General features: G+C 51.4%; 1 protein-coding gene across 1 annotated transcript in view; it reads left to right on the top strand.

Annotated features, from left to right (window-relative positions):
• The window catches only part of tjap1 (tight junction associated protein 1 (peripheral)), a 64,063-nt gene that overhangs the window by 6,385 nt on the left and 32,112 nt on the right, over window positions 1-25,566 (top strand). Inside the window, exons 2-3 of the mRNA XM_061228573.1 lie at window positions 17,427-17,553; window positions 20,216-20,271. The gene's annotated coding sequence lies outside the window, so the exon portion shown is untranslated. The remainder of the gene's footprint in view (window positions 1-17,426; window positions 17,554-20,215; window positions 20,272-25,566) is intronic.

Genomic DNA, 25,566 nt, shown 5'->3' on the forward strand with positions numbered 1-25,566 from the left:
GGGAGTTGTCTATTTGGGAGAATGGGGAGTTGTGTGTTTGGGGGAATGGGGAGTTGTCTATTTGGGAGAATGGGGAGTTGTGTGTTTGGGGGAATGGGGAGTTGTCTATTTGGGAGAATGGGGAGTTGTGTGTTTGGGGGGTGGGGAGTTGTGTATTTGGGAGAATGGGGAGTTGTGTATTTGGGAGAATGGGGAGTTGTGTATTTGGGAGAATGGGGAGTTGTGTGTTTGGGAGAATGGGGAGTTGTGTGTTTGGGAGAATGGAGAGTTGTGTGTTTGGGAGAATGGGTTGTGTGCTTGGGAGAATGGGGACAGCTCCGTGTTTAATTACGTGCGTTATGTTCTGCTGAGTCTCCCACATAGGTAGTCGATGCCAAGGCCAGCCTGCTGTTGCGAAACGGAAAGCCATCCGGAATGTGTCATTTGTGTTAGATTAGATTTCACGATTCTTGAAATGTATTATTTTTTTTGGTCCAATTTTTTTTATTGGTTTGGCTTGTGGGAACCGCTCTGTCTGGGCTTCGTCTGGACACCGGGTCAGCTGCTCGCCGAGCCTCGCCAGGAGATTCCTGATCCCGGTCCAAGCCGCTTTATTCTCCAGTTCCCTTAAAACCCGAGCAGTCGCTGGCAGGCAGCGCTCGCTGGGTCCCGCCGGCTCTGTGTTCCCGTGGATGTGTTCCTGAGGTGTTCTGCCTGAAAACTAAAAACTTCATCGCATCCGATGTTATTTCACCAAGGCGTCAGATTTCATCCGCACCCCCCAGCCGGTACCCAAATGTGTACACGGCTCGCTTCGTTTTCCGGAGCGAAACCCGATCAGGGAACCCGGCCCGGACCCGCTACGCTCCGCAGTTTGAACAAAGGCGGTGTCTCTCTGATTAAAATGTTTATTTGACACTGCCTTACCTCCCACTGAGTGACTACTATAACAAGGCACCGGAGAATGCAAACGTAATTGGATTGCCTTAAAAGTGTATCGACGCGATCGTACATTCACATCCAGATTACCCCGGCAGCGAATAGGAGTGGGCGTAGCACTCCTTGCGTTAAAGTGTAAAGAAAAACCGGAGGCTTAAAATTGACAGGCGGTGTTAACGATATCACGTCCTGCCTCCCGACACGTCTCTCTTTGATAATAATTAAAATTGGAGCTCCGTTCGGACGGCAGAAACGAAAGCAGCAAGCGGAGCGAACGTTTAGGCCGCGATGAAACACTATTTTAAGCGCTATTTTAAGGCTGCTGAAGATGATTTATCCCCCGTCCAGGGGCCTCGCTTTTTGTTCCTCCTGGTCCTGGTGTCTGAAGACTGGAACGTGTCCCAAGGTTGCCCCGGCGGCCTGAGTGATGGTTTGCGGGCGCACCGATTGAGCATTATCGCCCCGCGTCGCGTACGACGGTGAATCATGGAGGTAAAAGCCGCATCAGCATTGTTCCGACCTCTCCGGGGCTCGGCTCACCGCGACGGAGGTCGCGCGCCGCGGGGAAACTTCAGACCGTCAAAGAGTGTCGTTCGGCCTTCAGCCGGGGCAGAGCGACAGCGGGCGGGCGTGGGCACGCGCGTATGCAGGCCTGCTCCCGCTCACGTTTACGCTCTTACTCTCAGACATACACGCTAGCAGGAAAATATACACACCGTCTCACTCAGACACACGTGCACACACACAGACATGCACATGCACACATACAGTCTCACGCCCACACACGCATGGAGACTCACGTGTGCACATACACAGCCACATATGTGCACACACACAGCCACATATGTGCACACACACTCACAAAGACGCATACCCGCGCGAAAACGCACACACAGTCTCACTCAGACACACATGCACACACAGACATGCAGATGCACACATACAGTCTCACGCCCGCACACATATGTGCGCGTAGTCTCACGCACACACACGCATGGAGACTCACGTGCGCACATACACGGCCACATATGTGCACACACACTCACAAAGACGCACGCCCGCGCGAAAAACGCACACACACCGTCTCACTCAGACACACATGCACACACACAGACGTGCACATGCACACACACAGTGTCACACCCACACACGTGCGCAGTCTCGCACGCACGCACGCACGCTCAGACACACACTCGTTCCTCGTTCTGCCTCCTCCTCGTTCTGTCACACAGCCACCCTCCTGAGTCATCGCGGCTCTTCTCCCGGGGTGTCAGATTTCTTTATGTGCCGTTCGCTCCCATTCACAGCCGTTTGACATTGTTTTTTATGAGCGCAGGGATATGTTTCAGGAGAGAGGTGCCACACATGTCATTTGGGGACTGTTGTTAAATTACCCACATTTTAATGTCATTTTTAAAACGGTAGTGGTCCCGTCATTTAGTCTCTTTCCGCCTCATTTAACTAAACAAATGCTTTGGGAAGAGAAATCTCAGTACGGAAATGGAAGCTCCCGGCTCCTAGGACCGTGCCGTTCCCGCGTACGGCTAATGAGCCGAATATAAACGGCTGTAATGAACTGGGCGGGGCGAGGGCCATCAGGATATTTTTGACAGCCCTTATTAGAACACTGCGGTTAAGTGTCCTCTGGCTGCCGATGGGCTCTTCATCTCCGGCAGAGTAGCGTCAACCTTATTTAAGGTTGCGATTGATTCATCACTGGGGTTATAGGGGTTGAGGTCAGCAGTGCATCCTGCGTTTGCTGGTGTGTGCATGTGTGCGTGCGCGTGCGTCTGCAGACGTTTTCCGAACAACGCACCGCTTGGTTTAACCCCAGGGTAAAAATCGACAGAAAAGCTATGGAAAAAAACACCGCTCTGGATCTGACCATCCGTGTCCAATATCTCTGCTGGTCACCCAGGGATTCTCAGCCCCTGATTTTCTATTTGGAGTGTCAGTGAGGCTTCGCGGGACTCCGGGGGTCCGGCCGTAATGACGGCGTGTCGGCGGAGAGGCTCGTCTCGGCCGCGTTCGGCGCCCCCGGCGACGCGGCAGGCCGGGTTCCGCCGCGCTGCGACCCGGGCCCCGCGGAGGATCCCGGGGAGCGTTTTGCAGTAAATTGGAAAGATTTCGAGGGAAAGACTCCCGCTGCATCCCGCCGGCGCTCCGTCTCTGCGGCGGCGGCTCGGCTGCAACGCGCCATTAGCCAGCGCCAGGCCTCGTGATGGAGCTCAGCGCTGCCTGCCCCCCGCCGCCCTGATCTGTCACTAAATCACGCCCGGTTCAGCCGTCACCGGCCCCGGCCCCGGCCGCTGCCGGATCCACCGGCCCAACGGCCGCGCCGTCGTAACGGTGCCGGACCAATAATAAGAATAATCACAATTTCATGATTGGGAAATAATAACAGTTCCGTTATTATTTAGCTGACGCTTTTATCCAAAGCGACTTACGGTTGATTAGACTAAGCAGGCACCAATCCCCCCCTGGAGCAATGTGGGGTTAAGGGCCTTGCTCAAGGGCCCAACAGCTGTGCGAATCTCATTGTGGCTACGCTGGGGATCAAACCACCGACCTTGCGGGTCCCCAGTAATGCACCTTAACAACTACCGACTAAGGAAACAGACTACCTGCGGACTACATTTCCCTACTGGTTTCTGCTCAGAATATTGCAAAGAGCTGAATTTCCCAGGTGCCCCTGGGCCCTGTCGAGAGGCTGTAAGTTGTACCGCAGGTTGGGGGCCTCGTCCCAACACCTCTGGGTTCAGCGTGAACATCTGCCAGATCTACTGGGTCTGGGGTGTGCCTCGTAGAAACCTGAACTAATTAACACGAGGCCCCCCCCCTCTCAAGATGCATCACCTGTGGGTGGGATTCGCAGCGTTTCTTCAGAGCTGAATAAATGCGTTGAAAGCAGAGCAGAAATCCTGGTAAACCCCCCCCCCCCATTCTCTCCAATGACAGCATGGAGCCCCAAGACACATCTAGCCTATACTGGGACGGATTTGGAAAGAATCCCAGCCCTGTGGAGATGCTTGTCATGTAGGAGTGCATATTTCAGAAATAATTGACTGAACGCTTGTCAGAAGACGTCCCTGTGTTTCCACGTTGGCCGGGTTCCTGCTTTGTGATGAATCGCACTCATTCCGTCCTCCTCCCTCGCCCATCAATCAACGTTTTCCGTCCGGTTCATTCCCCCTAATCTCGCTCACCCCAACTTTCCTTTACGGCGGCGGCAAGGGCGGTTGCGTGTTCCCGTTCCCTGCCAACTTTGCATGTGCTGATTGGTGACCTTTCCCCAGGCCTGCGCTGGGATTTCAATATTGCATGTTGTCTCCGCCGGCTGAATATTTTTTCTGAGAGAAGCTGCCTCCAGTTTGCCTGCTTATGCCGTGTGCCAGGAGCTCGGATAGCCTGTTGCAGTCCTACGCCTCTGTGCTCGTTTGGGGTTTTTTTCTTAACCTCCTGCAAATGGCACCCAGCCCTGCCTTGTTCCTGCCTGTTCAGGCATGAACTTTGAATACAGATTTTTTTTTTTCCTTCACCGTCTCACCCCCTCCTCCTCTCTCTCTCTCTTTCTCTCTCTCACTCTCTCCTGTTTCCCCAGCTCCTTCCAGGGCCTTGTAGAACTTATCTTGTTATCGAATAATAATAGGGTTGATGAGCCTTGGGAAATGTAGTTGAGGGCTAAATATTTGTCTCCCTGCAATACTGCAGGCATTAGAGTGAATGCGTTTAGGACCCTTCCCTGCCCTTCCCTGCCCCTGCAGTGTCGGCAGCGACTCGGGCTCAAATTCCTGCACTGAAGTCTGGCTTTAACATCTGTTGAATACGCCCCGCAGAGGAGGGGGGGTTAGCGCGCGGTACGGTAGCTCCGAAATCACTCTGCGCCGGCGGATTCGCGAGGTGAGGGAACGTGGAGCTGAAAGCTGACACGGGGTGTAATTGGGTCGGGGGCGCGGCGGGGGGGGGGGTTGTTTTTGCAGCAGGAAAGGCGGGGCGGCGCGAGTGTCAGGTTAATGAAAGAGAAACGCGACTTCACGCCTGGATGGGTGTCACCATCTGTCCCCGGGCCGGGAACAGCGACACGGCGTTCCGCAGGTAGACTGTCTCTTCCCTCGCCCCGGGTTTGTGAGAGGCAGGAGGTCCTCCCCCCGCCCCCCCGCGCCCCGCCCCCGTCGGCCCCGCGTTCCGGAGCAGTCTCGCGCGCTCTTAATTGCGCGCAGTAAATAAACGTATGGACTCGCCCGGGCTAATGAGCTCGTTTCCCATGGAAGGCTAATTTTAATGAAAGCTGACGCCGTGCCTCACATTTTGAACATATTCATATCGGAGCATCCAGTGGTTCCGTGGCTGCGTTTGCCATCTGGCTGGCGCTGCGCTGCCCTTCCCCGCTGCATGCATAACGGCTCCGGCGCGTTTATGAACTGCTCGCAGCGTACGCTGGCAGTCGCCGTCTCCTCTTCTCGTACCTGGGCCCTCGTGTCTGTTGACTCCGCCGTCGCGTTACCCCCCCGTCCCGACCTGTGGAGTCATGCAGGTACCATTCACAAAAACGGGCATGTTCTGGAGGTGCTGTGCGGCTTATCGGATTAAGGCTTTTGGATCCAGACCGTGCCAGCTCTGACTGGCTTGTAGCCCCGCTGGGCGAGGCGCTGTTGGCTATAGTGTTACCCAGGGATGGGGAGGGCTAACGTCGGCCAGGTTGACTGCGTCTTCGCTCGATTGGACGCCCAGCTGCGCCTGAGGTGTCCTTCCCTCTCTCCTGTCTCTGTGAGGCCGGAGGTCTCTTGCAGACCGGGCGGTGATTGAAAGCGTTGGCTGACTTCATGCACTGCGGCGGAGGGCACACGCACGTCTACGCTCTCCTGAACCGCTAGTGGAACTTGGGGTAATGGGGTACTCTCCACATGCTTTTAAAAATATTGAAGAATTATAGATGCTCCAACTCCAATTTCGTGATGCAATCGGTGTTGTTTATGGCAAGAGAACCTTTTTTTTTTTTCTGAATGTACATAAGGAGATTGAAAGATACCATTCTATCTCTCATACACACACACATACACACACACACACACATCTTTATGAAAATATCCGTCTTGTGTATGAAGGGACAGGCGTTCTTCCGGCAGGGCTGAATGGAAAGCGTATCCTGTAAGACCTTCGTGACATTTTCACATTTCGTGGAAAGCCCCGATTTGCCGCGGCGTCCCCACTCCGGTTGAGCCCGCTCCGGAGTCTGGCAGCCGAGGCCTGTTCTCCGAGCCCCCGTTTAAAAAGCAGCGCCACTGAATTTTCTCTGACATTTCTAATATCTTTGTTTTTGTCGCCGGTAGACTAAATTAGTCAAACGGGCATTGTTCTCCATCTGGTAAATGGCACAGTGGGGTTATTGGTTGGCTGCAGAAGTGAGTTAGAATGACAGCTACAGTATTGCACAAATGCTTTTTGAACCTTTTATGCCGTCCGTGTTGTATTATTCATTCTCCCAGGTAATAACAGGGCGGGTGTATTAATTATGGAACTTTCGACTCTGACATTTATGTACTTTATATTTCCCCCGTAACAGCCGAGCACTTCACACGCTGATGGATTGCACATATGGTCAGCGCAGACAGCGCCCGCTACCCCCCCGCCCCGCCGGTCCCCTTTATTAAGATGCTTTCATATTTATTTATTTATTCACCGTTTTCAGGAACGGGAATTAGCGTGCGACCTTCCGCTCAAGGTGTCTGACCCCCACAGATGGTTTTATTAAGCGAATGCGTGAGGGAGACAGTTGGGATCATTTATCAAGAGTTTAATGTGACCCCCCCCCCCCCCTCTCCACCCCCCCTGTTTTGAAATAGGTCCCTTGGCAGTGTGGTGTGGTAATCCGAGCCTCCTTGTGGGTATGGGCCGTATGTGGATGTATGCGTGAACGGCGGGCGGCTTTAGTGTACACGGCTGAGCGCACTGCGATACGCGGGCGTGCGTTAAACGCGCAGAGCGGGCGGGCGGGCGGGCGGCGGCTTCCTCCCGACGCCGTATGCAGATCACGCCCCCGCGGCGGTTAGCATTCAGCAGCTGGAGTGACATCACACGTGAGCCCCCCCGCCGATTAAAGGCGTTTCGTAAAAATCTACTCTGAACCCGCAGAGCAGAAACGGGCCGGCTTCAGCCCGGCGCTCGCAGCTGTAAAATTTGATTTAGCCCTTTTTCTCGGCAGTCGAGGGCCCTTTCCAGCCCACTGGGCGCGCACTGCGCTTGACTCTGAGCCTCACCCGCCTATATCCCTTCTGCACTTTCCTTTATATCCACTGGGCTGACTTCAAAAATAAAAAAACAAGATTACTACTTATGGGAGTGTATATAAGCTACAGGTGCTGGAATCAGATGGGCATGGCGTCAGGTGGCTTTGGGTTTATCCCCTGATTATGCACTCTATCGGCTGTAAAGGGCCGGTGGTTGTAAACGGGGTGGAAGTACTGGCCCTGCCGTGTGAGTGAGTGATATGACTCAGGATGCCGTAGCCCAGAGCCTGTTATTACGGCTGCTCTGTCCCTCCCTCTGCTTACCTGATGCACTCCCGTGATAGCCCAGTCCCGGACTGGGGGCTTCAGTGAGACAGGCCTGCATTGTGTCCTGCTCAGACACTGTGTGTGTGTGTGTGTGTGTGTGTGTGTGTGTGTGTGTGTGTGTGTGTGTGTGTGCCTGTGTGTGTGCCTGTGTTTGTGCCTGTGTTTGTGTGTGCATGCATGCCTGCCTGCGTGTGTGTGTGTTTTCTTGCCCCTGTATGTTTGTGTGTGTGTATGTATGTATGTATGGATGTGCTTGTACGTGCACATGTAATTTTATGTGCGTGTGTGTGTTTTCCCCTGTATGTTTGCGCGCGTGTGTGTGTGCGCGTGTGCACGTGCGTGTAGCTGCCTGCACGTGGGCATGTCATTTTATGTGTATGTATGTATGTGTGTGTGTGTGCGCGCCTGTGTATGTGCGTGTGTGCCTGTGTATGTGTTGGCGTGTGTGTGTGTGCGCGTGCCTGTATGTATTTGTGTGTGTGTATGTGTGGGTGTGTTTGTGTGTATGTGCCGGTGTATGTGCTTGTGTGTGTGTGTGTGTGTGTGTGTGTGTGTGTGTGTGTGTGTGTGCCTGTGTATGTGCTGGCGTGTGTGTGTGTGTGTGTGTGTGTGTGTGTGTGTGTGTGTGTGTGTGTGTGTGTGTGTGTGTGTGTGTGTGTGTGTGTGTGACGGTCGGTGCAGCAGGTGGAGGTTCAAGGTGAACCTTTCAGCCGCGCCCGCAGTCAGAGCAGTGGCTTCCAGCCGGAGGAGATAAGAGCTCTCTCCCCCCACCTGGCTCTCTCCGCCCTCCCATCGCTCCCCCCCGAATTAGGGAAGCTGGGTCTGAAAGGGCCCGACACAAAGCGGCCGGCCCTGGAGATGGGCCTAAAAGCTTCGTTCGAATGGTCTCTCCGTCCTAACCCCCCCTGGGAAAAGCACAAAATAAGCAAGGGTAATACTGATTCAATTAGAGCTGCTCTTTCATTAGCTGTCAGGGAGGGGAATTAACGCGACTCACAGATTGCCCCGGTGTCAGTTTTGAGCCTGTGAGAGCTTTGGGGGTGGGGGGTGGGGGGGTGTAGTAGCTGAAACGCTCAAGGGTCCGACGGCCTTCTGATTCCGGCAAAACTTCACATCTGCGGCCCCGCGTTCATCAGGCACCTTTATGAAAATACGTAAATGTAAAAAATACATTTCTGTATTCGCCGGCCTCTCCCGCTCATTGCGAGTCTAGCTCCCTCTGCGTTTCCGCCCCGCCTTTCACGCCGAAGGGAGCATTACTGTGACGGAAGCGCAGCTCTGTCGGCCGGCAGACCGTGAAATGGCGGGGCTTTCTGCAGAATGCGATCCGCCGCGACGCCGTCAAAGGTAAATACTCGTAATTCAAATTAGCCCCTGCAATTTTCTTCTGAGGGAAAAGAGGCTTTGCAAGAGGCGTCGCGGTCCACACCGACCGCTGAGTGGAGAAGTGTGCATCCAGCCGGGGAGGAGATTGGCCCCATTAAGAAAAAAAACGAAAAGGGAAAAATCGAAATGGAGACAAAAAACTAAACAAAAAAAAACCCCCCCGTGAAGACTGTACTCTTTGTTCATGTGGTCCCTGGGTGCGGCTTAAAGTGTACCTGCTTTGGAGAGTGGGTGGCGGGCCTGTTATTTTTCCATTACCTACCCCTTCTCAAAAACGGCCCTTCCATACGTGTGTCCTAATGTGGCTGGCGCAGAACCCTGGAAACCCTCACTGCGCTTTACACCGGCTTGCCTATCTCTGCGGCTAAAGCTGTTGACTTACATTATACACATTTCACATGTGCAGTATATCACAATATAACGTATAAAATCTGTATAACGTATATATGAGAGAGAGTGCGGATGTGTGAAGCGTCATGCAGACTCTCGTACGACCAGGGGAGCCTGGGAGGGTTTGTGAGGGCTCGCCTGGACTGGGGATGAGCTGTGGACCCCCCACAGCCACGCACGCCTACTCTTTGGTGTAGGAGCTCAAACTTATTAAAAATAATGATCCGGCTTTAGTGGCGGCAGAATCCCTGCTGTCGCTCGCTCCTCCGCTTCGGCCTGATAGGCGGCGGAATTCGCCGGAAATAGTAGAAAGAGAGGAACGACGGCGTTAACCCGTTCCGGACCGAGGCGCCCTCCGGAGAAAGGCATTGCGTTACGCTACAAGGCATTTAGCAGATGCTCTTATCCAGAGCGACGTACAACCGAGGTCTCGACGCATTTCGACGGTCACGTGTCTTGAAAAACGGCCATATGATCAGATGTAACACGCAGGTCACATCCGGCTGTTAAGGGAGATGTAACGCGCAGGTCACATCCGTCTGTTAAGGGAGATGTAACGCGCAGGTCACATCCGTCTGTTAAGGGAGGTGTAAGAAGGTCATAAATGTAACGTTAAGGGGTTAAGTGATGTCAACTAATCGACTGCAAACTAGACCACGAAATGTGGCTAGCCTGAGACGAGGGTCAGTCCCCCCCCCCCCCCCCCATTTCATTTCCTTCAGTGTTTGTGTGTGTGTGTGTGTGTGTGTGTGTGTGTGTGTGTGTGCAATTGCATTGCTGCGCTTGACAACTTTCTTTCTGCCAAGTTCCTTCACAGTGTGTTTTTAGTGCTTAGTTGGAGTTCAAGGCATACAAACAAACAATTTGAACCTGGATGGCGCTTAACTTTTTTGAGCTGTGCGCTACGCCAGGCTTTGTGTTGCTGCCAAGTCAGGCTTCAACGCTCCCTCCATAGGACTGTAATGGCTTGACGCTGTGTTGAGCGTTTTGACGCTGATCATGTGAAAGCAATTTAAGGATTTGCTGTGGGTTCGATATTCAACTTAAGGCCGGAGCGTAGGATCCCAATCCACTTCTGTCTGCTTGCGGGAGCTAGTCTAGCTGTAGTTAGCCAGCTGTTAGATAATAGGGAGTCCGTCCGTCTGGAATTCCTACTATCCTTGAATCCTAAAATCCTGGAAATCATAATATCAGTATGTATTCTTTTGTTGTTTTTGCCCTCTTCTCCAGTAAAAAACAGTTGAAACAAAACTATCACTATGTGACCCTTTGTATCTGTTCACCAGAACAAGAACACCCTCCTGGATGTAGGCGTAGATGTGTCAAAGACAACCATCAAGAGAAGACTACGGACTACTCTGTGGTCGGAGAGACGCTGCATTTTTCCACTGAATTCATGTTTGGTGAATGTGCAGTCGTGTGATTTTGTTGCTATGGGGTCGGGCGGTTGGCCTCACCCGGGCAGGTTGTCTAGCCTGCTTACCCGATCGACTGAGGGGGAAAGGCAGCCCCCCATTTAGCTACGTTAGCTACGCGGTGACAGAGACATTTGCTGCAATAGATACATTAGATTCACTGATATGAAGCTAGACTACGCAAAGCTGCGAAACAAATATTCGAAATAACGGCAAAAAAACGTTCAACATTCAAGTGGGAGTTTTTGCTCTCGGAAATGTCAGTCACGATGGCATGTTTTATCCTCTCGGATATGTTCTGAAAACCGTGGTTCAGATCTTGGATTTGGCTCTTCGTTAGTGCTGCAGTGGTGGTCTTGTGCCACAGGCGGTCTATGTGCTGGCCAGCATACTTCTGAACAGTTCCTGAGAAAACTCATGTCCTTAGGCTCTGTTTTTATTCCCTGGGCTAGTCGGTTTTCTTATTTTAACCCTCAAATTAATACTTTTTCCCATGGTTTGTAAGAGGTTCATCACTGGGGGTAAAATACGAGTTAGGACCCCAAACAGTGTGAAATAAATATTATCCAAATAAATTCTTGAATACATGGAGTTTTCTTCGGCATATTTTGTGGGAAGGTACAAAATATCGACTTGACAGTTACAGGGGTTCAAGGCCACCAATTAGCAACTTGGTGTTCGAGTGAGTAGAAGTATAGTTGGAAAAAGTCGTTTTTTAGTTTTTAATTGTGTCCTTCTAGAGACTTCATAATTGCAGGCCTATTAGCTGCGTATGTCTGGTTAAGCCTTTGCGTTTTCAGTGACATATATATATGTATATATATCTATGTACATTTTTTTCCCCCCTAACATTTTCTTTCTCGTTTGAGCAGTACTGCTTGCTATTTTATGCGTTTTATTTGATCATAAAACACAAAGGTTAGTGGGAGAGGTTATCAAAATAAACCAAATGTTTTGGCCCGGTTTTTATTTTTGCACCTGTTGTAAAGATGAATCATAGAACTCCGCTAGCCTTTGATCCCGAACGGCACAAAGAACAAAGTTGGCGGTGTCACACGCACTAGTCCCTGCACGGGCAAAGTCCCCCCTGTTCATCTCCGGTGCTGATATTTCATGCATGAGCGCATTGTTTCATTTTCTATTATTTTTCTCAAAAGTTTGTTCTGCCCCCAGAGAAGTAGTCCACCACAAGAAGGAAAAGGTCATTAGGTTTTCATTCCGGATCAAGTGATCTTTATCAGACAGAGGAAAAAAAAAAATATATCATAGGAAAAGAAAGAAAAATAAAAAAGCTTCCCAAACAGCATTAACTAGATCAAGGAGAACCAGGCCAGTTCCCCTGTCTGTAATAGTTTTTTGGGGAAGTCTTTTGGTTCTTGATTCAGTGTGCTTGTTCTTTGCTTTTAAATGGATGTGCCGTTTGCCGTGTTTGCCCCAGAGAGGCGCTTCGGACACAGCGATGTTTGGGGGCTCACTTAAGTGCAGAGAGAAGCCACTGCGTGTGGAAGAGGAGGCTGCAGGGATGGAGCGATGGAGGGAAGAGGGGAGGGTGGAGGAGAGAGCGATCCCTGGCCGGCTGCTTGCAGCCATCTGCTCTGCGGGAAGGAGAGCCGGTGGGATGAGATGCCATCCGCCTGTGGAGGTGACGGCTCTAAAACACTGCCAGTTACTCCTCCACTCCCCCCCCCCTGCCCCGTCCCCCACACCCTCTGCCCTGTCCCCTACACCCCGGCCCCCACACCCCCTGCCCCCACACCCCCTGCCCCGTCCCCCACACCCCCTGCCCCCACACCCCCTGCCCCGTCCCCCACACCCCCTGCCCCCACACCCCCTGCCCCGTCCCCTACAGCCCCTGCCCCCACACCCCCTGCCCCCACACCCCCTGCCCCCACACCCCCTGCCCCGTCCCCTACAGCCCCTGCCCCCACACCCCCTGCCCCGTCCCCTACACCCCGGCCCCCACACCCCCTGCCCCGTCCCCTACAGCCCCTGCCCCCACACCCCCTGCCCCCACACCCCCTGCCCCGTCCCCTACAGCCCCTGCCCCGTCCCCCACACCCCCTGCCCCCACACCCCCTGCCCTGTCCCCTACACCCCCTGTCCCCTACACCCCCTGCCCTGTCCCCTACAGCCCCTGCCCCCACACCCCCTGCCCCGTCCCCTACACCCCGGCCCCCACACCCCCTGCCCTGTCCCCTACACCCCGGCCCCCACACCCCCTGCCCCATCCCCTACGCCCCGGCCCCCACACCCCCTGCCCCATCCCCTACGCCCCGACGGTTACGCGTGTGAAGACGCGGTTGCGTGTTCGCTGAAGCGAGCGGCTTTAGCGTGTGAAGACGCGGTTGCGTGTTCGCTGAAGCGAGCGGCTTTAGCGTGTGAAGACGCGGTTGCGTGTTCGCTGAAGCGAGCGGGCCTTTTAGCGCGGACGGTGAGCGGCGAACTGCTGCCGTCAGCGGGCGAGGTACTGTGCCCCAGCCAGCTGGAATCCCGCCCAGACTCCCCCTGTTGGGCCTTGGCCGGCTGGGGTCTGGACTGGGGCACGAGGGCAGGGACTGGAGACCAAATCTGCGGCTGTCCCGCCTCGCTTCGTGTATTGGCACTTCTAAAGCCGAGAGGCCTCAGGCAGAGCTGGCTTTAGGGAAAGCCCTTCAGATGCATTCATGGTCCTTTTTACCATTCTGGTTGTGGGATCTGTAAACTGCAGAATATACCAAATCTCATTTAGTTTGAAAAATATCAATGTATCATTGATCCTCCCAACTCTCATTTCATGATGCAATCACAGTTGTTTATGAGCAGAGAACCTCATTTTCTGAATGTGCATAGGGAATTTTAAAGATTCTCTACTCCACACGTCATCTCTCTCTCTCTCTCTCTCACACGCTCACACACACACACACACACACACACAAACACACACACACATACAATGCAATGATTTCTGATTTGTGCACAGCAAGGCTGACCGGTATCGTTCAAACGGTTAACCTTTTTATAATGGAATACTCCAGACGCGACGGTGGGGGGGAATCAAAATCAACGTTCACCCTTACCGCACAAGGCCGGATATGGCTTACGTAATTTAAGAATCCCATTCCGGTCCCCTCCCAACAACTTGACCGTGCATTTCATATGCGTTCATTCCGGCGTGCTCGGGGGAAATGCAGGTACCGTGTCCCAATTGTTAAAGAAGCCGTGTAATTCGCTGGCTGTTTCCCTGACCCCCCCCCCCCCCCCTCCGTGATCAGCTTGTCCACTTGACCAGATGGCCTTTCTTCCCCGCACCGCACAGAAGGGCCTCGCTGGAAATTGGTTTCTGTGCGCGGACTGAACTGGCCAACCCCCGATCCACCCTCGCGCATTATTGGCCGAGCTGAATGTGCCTGAAATTGAGAGAGTGGTGGACCTGGATCAAGAGGACCGGTGGCACCGCGTAGTTCTGTCCGAGGGTGTTTATCCTGGACGGCGGCCTTGTTTGACATGGTCGAGTGCCATTGAACCTCTGACTTATAAATATTTAAAAAAATATTGCCGCTTAGCGGAAGTGGGGAAAGAAAGCCTGTGCATAAATTTGAGGCCTGTTTTATTTAATTGAGCCGTAAAGTATGGATCGCCGGGAGAGTGGGGAAATACAGTGCAGTCACAGATTTTTTTGTTTTTCTAAATGCTGCACTAATGTGAAGTACCAGCATGAGGGTGTGTTGGGGAAATGAATGGCATTTTCTGCACTAGAGCTCCTTTCAAATGCAAAGCGTTTAGCGCAACACATTTTCCCATTGATGGCTTTGCATAAAGGAAATCTTGCGCCTCCGATGGCCAATTGGAAATATGTTCACCCTTGAGCTCGTGCCTGACCTGCTCTTGCCAATGAGGGGTGAAAGAAATCAGCTGTCACTGGTGTGCAGTACAAACTTCATTAATCTTGTAAAGGGGAGCCCTGAAGAATAGGGGGGGGGACAATAAGGGAAAGGATGCAAGCCAAGGGCATCTGCGGGCCTCAGGATCACCGTGTAAACGGCTGCTGTATTGGGATTTCATCTTTTATGATGTAGGATATAGGCCTCTGTTATACGGAGCTTTTGATCCTGCAGCCAATTTACATTCCTGCGAAGAGTACACAGTGGTGTAGAAAACGGGCTTTGCTCGTTTAATTTATACGAAATATCACTGTACGGTCTCAAAGGGGTCTGCTTGAAACATGTTTTTATTTATTTTTCAATTATATCTTTTTTTAAATGTTAAATTTAGTTTTTTGCTGTGAAATGGACAGTAGCCTCTAGGCCATTTCTAGCTGGCTACCAAGCTCATGGTGTACCAGGTAATTGTGGTAAAATGAATGATTGTTGCTTGAAAGCCTCAATCTTAGTATAATAATAATACTTCTTTAATCTTTTTACCTCGCTTGCTCGTCCGTCACTTGCGTTGTTTAGCGTGTGACGAAGGCTCTTGAACCGCATCGGCTATGCGGCGGCTTCGGTGGCGGTTGTGGGCGTTCTCGCGGCGGTTGACAGCAGTGGAGGGCACTTTACCGCACCTCTTCATTTGCTCAGTAATTCGCATAATCGTCCTACATGCGGCGGGAACAGGGAAGCCGCGCGGAGGTGAACGACACGCAGCACGGAAGCGTATATCCGTGCGAGCCGGTGTGCTCTCCAGTCGTGGAGTTTTTTTTTTTTGTTTGTTGTTTTTTTTTCGGTGTTGTATTTAATCTTTTCGTTAAAACAAAGCTTCGCCGCTTTCGCTCTGTGGAACAAGCAGACTAATTGCTGTAAGACGCTGGTTTCCCAGCAGTCTCAGGGGGAACGGGGAGGTATTTAACATGGAGCCGGAGTGACAGATGCAGCATTCTGCCGCCTGGCACTACAGAGAACTGGGACACATGATATGGAAATTATGGGAACAGTATCAGTCGCTGATATTGCCTGATGTTGCTTCTCCCCCGTTTTACATTATAGCTCCAATGCAAGCTGTAACCGAGTTCACAGATGGGTGCCATGTCAATTTATTTAGGAAAAATGTAACTAATTTGATTTGTTTAACAAATGTTTTTAAACTTTGTGACTCGGCAGTACGAGTGTAGAGCGGCGTTTCTCAAACCGGGTTCCCTGGCTCCCGGGGGGGTGCTGTGACATGCCTCGAAGGGGTGCCTCGAAATTTAAGTTATGTCGAAAATGAAAAGGCTGTGATAAAAATTAATGAATCATACTGTGAATAAGTGGAAAAAAAAAAAACTGGTTTCAATTCATAACGGAGCATTTGCGAGCTGAACTGATTTCGTAAGTCGTAATGGCGTTTTTGGAAGCGCGCACTGCCAATATTAGAACTTGTTTTAACTCCTCCGCATTCTGCCACTAGCTCCCCACGCTGGTCCCCCACTGGGACGTAAATATAGCACATTTGGTCACCCTGGCTCATTTTTACATTTTAGGTAGTCTAGGGACATGGTGATTTTGAAAATTTCACCAACAGAAAGTAAGATTAATTTTTTTTTTTTTATCGAAAAAACTATTCTGATTTGCTGCCCCTTCTGCCGCACTCGTTTTGATTGAATAATTCTGCGGTATAGCTCTGCGTATTTATGCCAAGCAGCTTGAAGTGTTATTGTATAAATAAAATAAAAAAGCCAAACCAAGTGAAAGAGCCCCAAACTCCCCAAGCTGTCCCCCCCCCCCCCCCGAACCACTGCACTGAATCAGCCGAGTGGTTAAGTCTCGGTTAGAATTGCCTGAATATGTAATTTCTAAAAATGCAATTTGTTGAATGCTAAACAGATTCATTATTTTGACATGTTCATCCATTTCAGTCGTTAATAACATTCTCAGCCAATTCGCAGTGCGAGCGGTTTTTTAGCACTTTAAAACTTGTGTGTAATGAGTTGCAAACTGCATGTGTCGTTTTTTTGGGGTGACACAGAAATGGAAATTATTTACAGAGGGGGCCTTAAAAATTTTGGGAACCACTGGCCTGGAGAGCCGCGATAAATTCAGATAAATAATCGGAGCTTGAAATGACGATGATTAGGATGCTTTTCTGGGCCTGCAATTTGGCCCACCAAAAGCGCATAGCCTCTCTGGAGCATGCGTCTTGCATCATCATGATATCTGCCATATTAGCTTAGCATTGGCCCCATGCCAGTCAGTCGGCTTGATGCTATTATTGGCTAACGCTGTTACCGATACCGACCCTGGTGATATTCTGCATCTGTGGCTCCCGAGCAGGATGGGAAACCCGGGGCGTGGCACAGAATTTGTTTAGCCGAGCCCAGCGCTGACATCGATTTGAATACATCCGAGCTCCCTCCGGAGAGGTCCGGTGAATAACCGCCGTGTTCCTGCCTCGTCATGCCCACCTCCGCAGTCTTTTTGTCTTGTTTACTCCGGGGAGCGTATTAAGCCTGACACGCAGACCGCAAATTGTTTTAAATCCGGCCCACTCGCTTTGGCAAATGTTTCCAAAACGACGAAACGCGCTTGAAACGTGTTGCTGCCGCTGCGCGCGAGCTTAGCTCTCCCGAGTGCAGGGACAGGAAAACTCCGGCGGACCTGTCAGAGAGTGAAATTAGATTTTGAACCCCCGGCCCCCCTCACCCCCCCTAAACTCCTAAGTGATTTATGGCTGCAGCCCCAGCAGTCTCTGAGCCCCGCCCACGTCGGCCGGTTGCTTGTTGAGGCCGGGGTTGATTGACAGCTCGGCTGACGCCTGCCGTGTTTTTTCTTTTTTCTTCTTTCTTTTTTTTTTTTACTTTGCGCTTCTGTTTCAGGTCATCGATAGCCTTGAGGTCACATGCCAGAGGAGGAGGGAAGAGGAGGACTGTGGGATTGAGTTTCCCGCCGGAGAGAGACCGACGCACGGTGATGATTCCGGAGCCAGCAGCGAGCACGCTAAAGGTGAGGAGCTCTCCGAGACAGCTCTGAGCTCTCCTTCTGATCTCTCTTTCTCTTCTCTCTCCCTCTGATCTGTCTTTCTCCTCTCTCTCCCTCTGATCTGTCTTTCTCCTCTCTCTCCCTCTGATCTGTCTTTCTCCTCTCTCTCCCTCTGATCTGTCTTTCTCCTCTCTCTGATCTCTCTCCTCTCTCTCCCTCTGATCTCTCTTTCTCCTCTCTTTCTGATCATTCTTCTCGCTTTCTATTTCTGATCTCTTTCTCCTCTTCCCCTCATCCTCTCCTTCTCTATCCTCTCTTATCCATCCTCTTTCTCCTCCTCTCTTCTATCTCTCCTTCTGCCCCCTCCTCCTTTCTCCTCACTCTCTTCCTCTTCTCTCTCCTCTCTCCTCTCTCCTTCACTTTCAGATGCCTCACAGATACACAGGGGCACTGAACTGAAGCACAGTTGGGCCGGGTGGGTGTGGGTGTGGGGGTGATGGTGGGTGTGGGTATGGATGTGGGGGTGGGGGTGGGTATGGGTATGGGTGTGGTGTTGGTGTGCGTGTGGTGTGGGGGTGGGTATGGGTGTGGGTGGGGGTGTGGTGTTGGTGTGGGGGGGTGGAGGTGTGGGGGTGGGGCTGGGGGTGTGGGTGTGGTGTTGGTGTGGGGGGGTGGAGGTGTGGAGGTGTGGGGGTGGGGCTGGGGGTGTGGGTGTGGTGTTGGTGTTGGTGTGGGGGTGTGCGTGTGCGTGTGCATGTGGGTGTGTCTTTCCCGCCTAAAATCCCGCGGCATTTGTTGACGCAGCTTTCTGCTTTTGTATGCCAATGACTAGCTTGTGGTCCAGGGGTTTGCTTCCCTTTTCAAAACTTTTTTTTGCAGAGGTTTGAAGGTAACGGTGGCTGAGGTTTCCACTCCATTTCCACTCCAAACCGGTGCGGCGCTTCTGTCGAAATTGTCCGCGCGCGTGACGTTCGGCCTTTGAAGAAGCTGCGTTCAGTATTGAAGTTTGGAGAGGGCAGCGCAGGCTTCCGAGATGTACGATTTTTGCCGACCGATATCATCTGGAAGTCTCAAAAGCCTCCTTCGGCTGAAACCAAGGCAGTTTCACCGCCTCATCTCCCACACCTCGCCGCCCCCCCCGGGACAGAAGTGTGTCTGCTGAGGCAGGCCCGGCCCGAGTCGAGGGTCTCGGTGTGACCCGGCGAATTGGGTTATTATTCTCCCCGACGCACGGCCCGAAAATAATGACTTTTTCCCGAAGCCGCGTCACATGAACCCTCTCCGTCTCCCTCGTTAAATTATTCATGCTCAACCCAAACAGGACCGACGTGGCAACGCACAACTGCTCTGGCCGTCCAGGCTCTTGTTAATAATGGAGACTTCTCCCCCCCCCCCCCCCCCCCCCTCCCCCACTGCAGGGAACAGCTGAGGACCATGGCTGCCTAAAATTGGCCCAGAGGACATTAGTGGAGAGATCAGCCTTATTAACTCCAGAGGTTTATATGCAATTTGGTTTTCTGTAACCACTGCTGCAGATCCATCAAATTAATGAAAAATGTCTATTCAAACCGGTAATCTTGCTTTTATTTTATTTTTTATTTTTTTAAAGGCAAGGTTGCTTTTTTTTTAACGTTTATCGTACACGTCCAGCAAATCACTGCGCATGACAATTTGGGCGAAGAAACGGAATGGTTGACATTGCAGCGTTTCGGTCATCGATCTGCATATCTACCAGGAAACGTATTCTGCGTATTGATATATCGGGATGAGGAGCGTTCAGGAGCGTTACGTTTCGGCGTTCAGGAGCGTTACGTTTCTCTGGCCCCTCTGGCGAGACGTGACGGACCGTTGAATTGATTAGGCGAAATGAAAGCCCGGCCGGCTCCCTCTCGCCCTGCCAACCCCCCCCCCCCCCCCCCCCCGCTGCGCCCCAGGCCCGGAGGGGGTGTTTCTGGGCCGTTTGAAGTCCTGGACGAGTCTGCGGTTCTGTTTCCCGGCCCCTCCGCCGAGCGCCTCGCTCACCGCCGCCGGCCGCGCTTGCTATTCTGAGCGGCATCCCGCTGCAAGCGTGTTCTCCGCCGCGGAAGAACGCGGTCCGCGGCCCAGGACCCGGAGGAAGACCGCTCGGCTTCCTCCTCTTTCTCGCCCGTGTGCGATTCGGCTTCTGCTGCAAAGATACTGTATTTGCATTTGTGTTTTTTATTTTGTTATATGAAATCGCCCATCATTTCTACATCAAACCGTTTCTGCGCCAACATGAAGGACGGCCTCCCATGCTTTTCTCCCGTGCTGTTTAGTGTTTCGTAAGTGTCAAAGAGTGACTAACGATGATTTAAATCAGCTCTCCTCTGAAGAAACCTTGTGTACAATTCTGTCAAAGAAAACGAGAAATGTTCCTATAGATCCAGACTTCAGTTGATCGTATTCACGTGTGTCGTCGTATCAAGGTGCTGAGTCATAAAGCCAGGGCCGTATTAAAGTTTTGTTGAGCGGCTTGTCGATACTTTTGTCAGCGGGAGCGCTGTTTTTGTGTGGAAATGGCGGCTTGCTAACGAGCGCCGCTAAGAAGTCGCAAAAGTTGCCGCCGCCGTTTCCTCTTCGCACCTCTGGGATCCTGTGAATTTCTTTCTGTTTTCATTTCATCTTTTTTTCTTTTTTTCCTCTTTTTTTTTCCCCGTTTTTTTAGGTCGTCTGGCTGAGAACCTGTGGATGAAGAGGCAGCTGCATCATCTCGGATATTGGGTACAGTCATTATTTGATATAAAAGTATTTTGGGTACAGTCATTATTTGAGATAAATATCCATTTTAAGCTGGCTTGTGTGGCCGCCGCGCTGTAGCGTCGTGATGTTGTCCTTCCAGAAATAGCCCTAATTGGCGAGCGCTCTCGCTCGGCTCCCTGGGTAAAGCGGGGTTTTTTTTGGGCAACGACGAGTAGATGCAAATGGCGGTAGCAGGGATGTGTGCGCCGGGCAGCTGTCTGCCTGATGAAAGAGAGCCCAGATACACTTCCTCTGATCCGTCTGCGGCAGAAATTGATTTTTTTCACCCTTCTTTTATTGTAAACGTTCTCCGGTGTCAAGAGGGATAAAGAAACTGTCCTGGCTGCACCACCTCCCCCCCACCCCCCCCACACACCTTCATCATTTTCTTTAGACGTTTGATATTTGATCAAAGCTAATGTAAGTCTCTTTCTCTTCTGAGGGAAAGCAGGTAATTAACTCTGTTGGGCTGGTGTCGCTTTTGGCAAAGTCATCCTCCTCCTCCTCCTCCTCCCGCTACCTTACCACTTCAGCGTTTTGCCTCATCCCCAGCACGTATCGCTCCAAAGGAACATTTCCCCATTATGCGCGAGTTCGGATTACGGAAAATGACTCCTGTCACCGCGTCTGCGTGGCTCCCAAACGGACTAAAGCTGACTTTAAAAGCCGACTTTAAAGCCTGACTGAGATTAAATGTACGGGTGCCTGCCCAGACCTTATAATAATGAGGCAGGGTTTTTTTATGTCTCCTCTGTGGGTTGAGTCATCCGAAGGACGCCGAGAATTTATCATTTCATCAGTGTCACCTCCGCCTCGCTGTTCAGACCCAGTTTTGGGGGACGGGCGCGGTTTCTTCGATTTGAAACGGTTGACTTTACTTGATTTATGAAATGCCTGAAAAACTTGCAGATGTAATCTACACGGCAGAGAATTAACATGTTTACGTCCGACAATGCAGTCGACGCCGAAGTTCAGTTCCCTTTCCACAGAGGACTTGAGTATTTGTTTGACATAAAGGAGTCCGTAAGTAAATTTTACACGTTTTCCTGAAAGCATCGCTTCTTTTTCAAAACCAGTCTTCTATTTTCATGTGTGAGTTTATGAAGCCAGTCTGCAACACTGGAGTGGGCAGAATTATCGAGCCTCAGATGAACTCAGAGCGTGGGCCCCAGCCAGAAAGCTCCAGCAGCTGTTAGTGGAGAAAGAATAAAAATTGGGGGGGAAAATATTGAATGATGGCCTACTCTACACTTAAAATCAAATTGGGGTTTTTGGCTCTCTTTTTTTAAAGGCGGGTTTTTGGCCCCCATTTTCTGTCCTTTCTCTGTCGGTCGAGGTTGGATTCCGGGCCGTCAGGTACACCATGGCTCCTGTGGTTTGTTTCGGCCGTGCAGCTCCAGAGCCCTTTCCAGTCGGGTCTTTAAAATTAAAGATTGTTGCCGGGTCATTAACCGGATCATTTTCGCGGTATCTGTTTCAGCTCCGCAAACGGTGACGTTTGCTTAATTAGGGCACCCTCATTACGGAGACTGCCTCAGCCAGGCCTGGAGACCTAATCCATACGCCTGCTATAGTGCAGGAGTGTGAAAGCTTTGATGGCGTATGCGGGCTAAACTGGTTTAAAATAGGATTTGACATCACTATTCCCTGGAGGTATCAACACTCCTCCAAAGTTTTCGAGATCCTTTTTTTTTTTTTTTTTTTTTTTTTTTTTTTTTTTTTTTACACCATGCCTGTGTTTTTTCCCCAAATTAGTTTGTTTGCTCATCGCAGCAAATACACGCTCTCCTCCAGAACTGCTTCCCCCAGTCCCTCCCTCAGACCCACAGGGACGGGGAACCCGAGGAGAATGCGAACGCGCTGCTTTTAGACCCCTGGGCTCCTGATCAGGGAGAACGGGTCGCCGGTGTGTCGCCACGCGTGGGTGAGCCGTCACTGACGCCCGTTCCCCCTCCCTTTACCACGGTACGACGTGTAATGCACCGACCCGCTGGGCTGCCTGCCGCTGCGGGACATGGTGCGGATTCACCGGGACATGGTGCGGATTCACTGGGACATGGTGCGGATTCACCAGGACATGGTGCGGATTCACCAGGACGCAGGGCCCGTCCGCTCAATACAGCAGATCAACGATCAACACGATCAACCGCCACACAGTAGAGATCATTTAAAAAAAAATTCTGTGTGATTAATCACTTGCCGTTGAAAAATGGACAGTCTGAAGGGAGAGCTTTTCCAGGACCATGGTTTCCCACTTGCCTCCCAATCAGGGAAATGATGGCTGTCACGCCTGATTTTTTAATTATTATTTATTTTTTTCAGTTTTCCGTCTGAAGGGAATCGGGTTTAGCAGAGGAAAACAAGCCTGCAACAGACGCCCTTGTAGCGGTCTGCGTGTCTCCTCGACGCATCTCCTCGTGTAGGAAGGCTGGAGTGTGTTCTTCTGTTAGGACAGCCGTAAATAACATTGAAATATTAAACTTCCAGGCGGCGGAAGTAAATAACGATGAAATATTAAACTTCCCGGCTGCGAACGGCATCGCATTGACTTAACTAGCACTCCGATAGGCAGCGGGGGGGGGGGGGGGGGGGGGCGGAGGGGAACACTATAGATTTGATTGTGAATAGCACATTTACAGGGCTCCCCGTCTCCGGCTCCTGCGTTTCATTTCCAATGCAGATTTTCGCTGATTTCCTTGCCAGTTTCTTTTTTTTTTTTTCTTCTGCAGAACACACCATGGTGGGAATTAATTCATGTTTTAATTTGCTGTATCTCTGGCTCATTTCATGTCGCTGACTGAGGTGTGGTTTGCTAGGGTTGGAGTGAAAACCTACAGGATGGTAGATCTCCAGGAACAGGGTTGGGCAGTCCTGCTCTAGCTGTTGAATGAGGTGTGGTTTGCTAGGGATGGAGTGAAAGCCTACAGGATGGTAGATCTCCAGGAACAGGGTTGGGCAGTCCTGCTCTAGCTGTTGAATGAGGTGTGGTTTGCTAGGGATGGAGCGAAAGCCTACAGGATGGTAGATCTCCAGGAACAGGGTTGGGCAGTCCTGCTCTAGCTGTTGAATGAGGTGTGGTTTGCTAGGGATGGAGTGAAAGCCTACAGGATGGTAGATCTCCAGGAACAGGGTTGGGCAGTCCTGCTCTAGCTGTTGAATGAGGTGTGGTTTGCTAGGGATGGAGCGAAAACCTACAGGATGGTAGATCTCCAGGAACAGGGTTGGGCAGTCCTGCTCTAGCTGTTGAATGAGGTGTGGTTTGCTAGGGATGGAGTGAAAGCCTACAGGATGGTAGATCTCCAGGAACAGGGTTGGGCAGTCCTGCTCTAGCTGTTGAATGAGGTGTGGTTTGCTAGGGATGGAGCGAAAGCCTACAGGATGGTAGATCTCCAGGAACAGGGTTGGGCAGTCCTGCTCTAGCTGTTGAATGAGGTGTGGTTTGCTAGGGATGGAGTGAAAGCCTACAGGATGGTAGATCTCCAGGAACAGGGTTGGGCAGTCCTGCTCTAGCTGTTGAATGAGGTGTGGTTTGCTAGGGATGGAGTGAAAGCTTACAGGATGGTAGATCTCCAGGAACAGGGTTGGGCAGCCTTGTGCATGCTCATTTTCCTTCCTCTCTGTTTAACTTGAAGAAATTCGCTTTTACTTGACAGTAGATCTTTCCCCAGATGTGCTAAAAGCCTTGCTCGGGCCTTTGTCCCATATATCTCTCTTAACGTGTCAGTCTGCCTTAAACCGCGCTGTCAGGCTGCGTGATCCCAGCGAGAGGAAGAGTCAGTTTAACTCTGGAGAATTTAATTCAAAGGATTTGTGGGAGGGGAGGGGGGGAGTGGGGGGCGGCGGCTACGATCCTGTGATGATGATGTTAAATTCCAAATAGCACCGTGTGTCGGGAGGAACGGCTATGACCTGGCCCCTCGTTTCAGTAATGAAGCTCTCAGGCCCCTCCGCGGTGAACCCCACGCTGAGGATTGGAGACGGGCGACCGGCGCGCGCTCGCTGTGCGGTTTTTCGGCTTCTCGCCGTCTTGGCGGAGCGCAGCTGTTAATGTGTCTCTTAACGACCTGCGCCGCTTTAAAGTGGCAGAAAAAACAGGCTGTTACCGGCACGCCTCCACCCGCGAGGCCGGCCGCGGATAAGGCCGGCGAAATGCGGAAACCTCCCGATTTAATTTCGTTTTAAGTGTCTGAGGCGAAAGAATGTCTCCCCTGTAACGTGTAGCCTGTTTATTATGCAATTTGTAAAGATGCGCGTTAAAGACCCGTGTCTGAAAAGGGGGGTAAATTAATAGTAATGTCTTGAGTGGCTTGTAACGGCTGTGTTTTATATTCCTGTCGAAACGCTGTTAGATAAAACAAAAAGCAGTCGCTGTATTAATCATTTTGCTCAAGAAACAGTGGGCTCTTATTAATCATTTCGCTCATCTGCCGTACCAGACCTCACGGACTGAATAAATAGCCTCTGGCGCAATTTCTTCTCCTCCAAATTTTTGTGAGGCATAAAACATACACCGCACTAGCTGGGTGAGGCTCCGGGAAAGCGGTCGGCTGGAGGCTGACGACGGGGCCGCGGCCTGCCCAGAGTCTGTGGGTTCTGTGCGCACCGGGAGGGGGTGCCCAGGAAGAGAGCGGGGCGGAAGGCTTGCGCTCGAGGCTTGCATCTCCCAACCGTGTAAAATTCACAAGGTGCGCATAACCGCCCCGGCCGTGTGTTTCAAACGCTCCCGTCTTCAGAGCGGAGAAGAGAGAGCGAGGCTTTGTGCATTGTAGATATTGGTTTTCAGTCTGTCTGTTTTCTGTTGACGCTTTATATGTGTTTACCCCAGACTGGCGTATTAACATGAGTTCAGTTGCAGTTAATATTTAATCAACGTTTAAAGGACGGTGCTTATTCTTTGGTGGGAATGCGTGAGAGCAGATGAGGAGTTGAACTGAAGAGCATTGTCTAGGCCCTGTATTCAAGCACAGCTTATAGTTTGAGTGCTGGCCAGCTCATCTGCAGATTTTCATGAGGGCCATAGTATAGATTTTAATACATTACCTCCTCGCTTTGGAATACCATTCTGAAGCTTTCCAAGGTCAGGGCTGTGGAAAATGCAATTTACAGCTTTTATATTACGACGGACGTGTAGCGTCCTTGGAATATATATTTTTTTGCTTCAGGCACAAAAACTGGTATTCTGTACTAAAAGGTAGCCTTGTTAATTATGACAAGCCTGTCTGATGTAGCTAAAGCAATGTTTTTCAGTGTTTTCAAGTAATGTGGCTGCGATTAGAT

Source organism: Conger conger, chromosome 18 (genome assembly GCF_963514075.1).
Source record: "Conger conger chromosome 18, fConCon1.1, whole genome shotgun sequence".
Taxonomy (NCBI): Eukaryota; Metazoa; Chordata; class Actinopteri; order Anguilliformes; family Congridae; genus Conger; species Conger conger.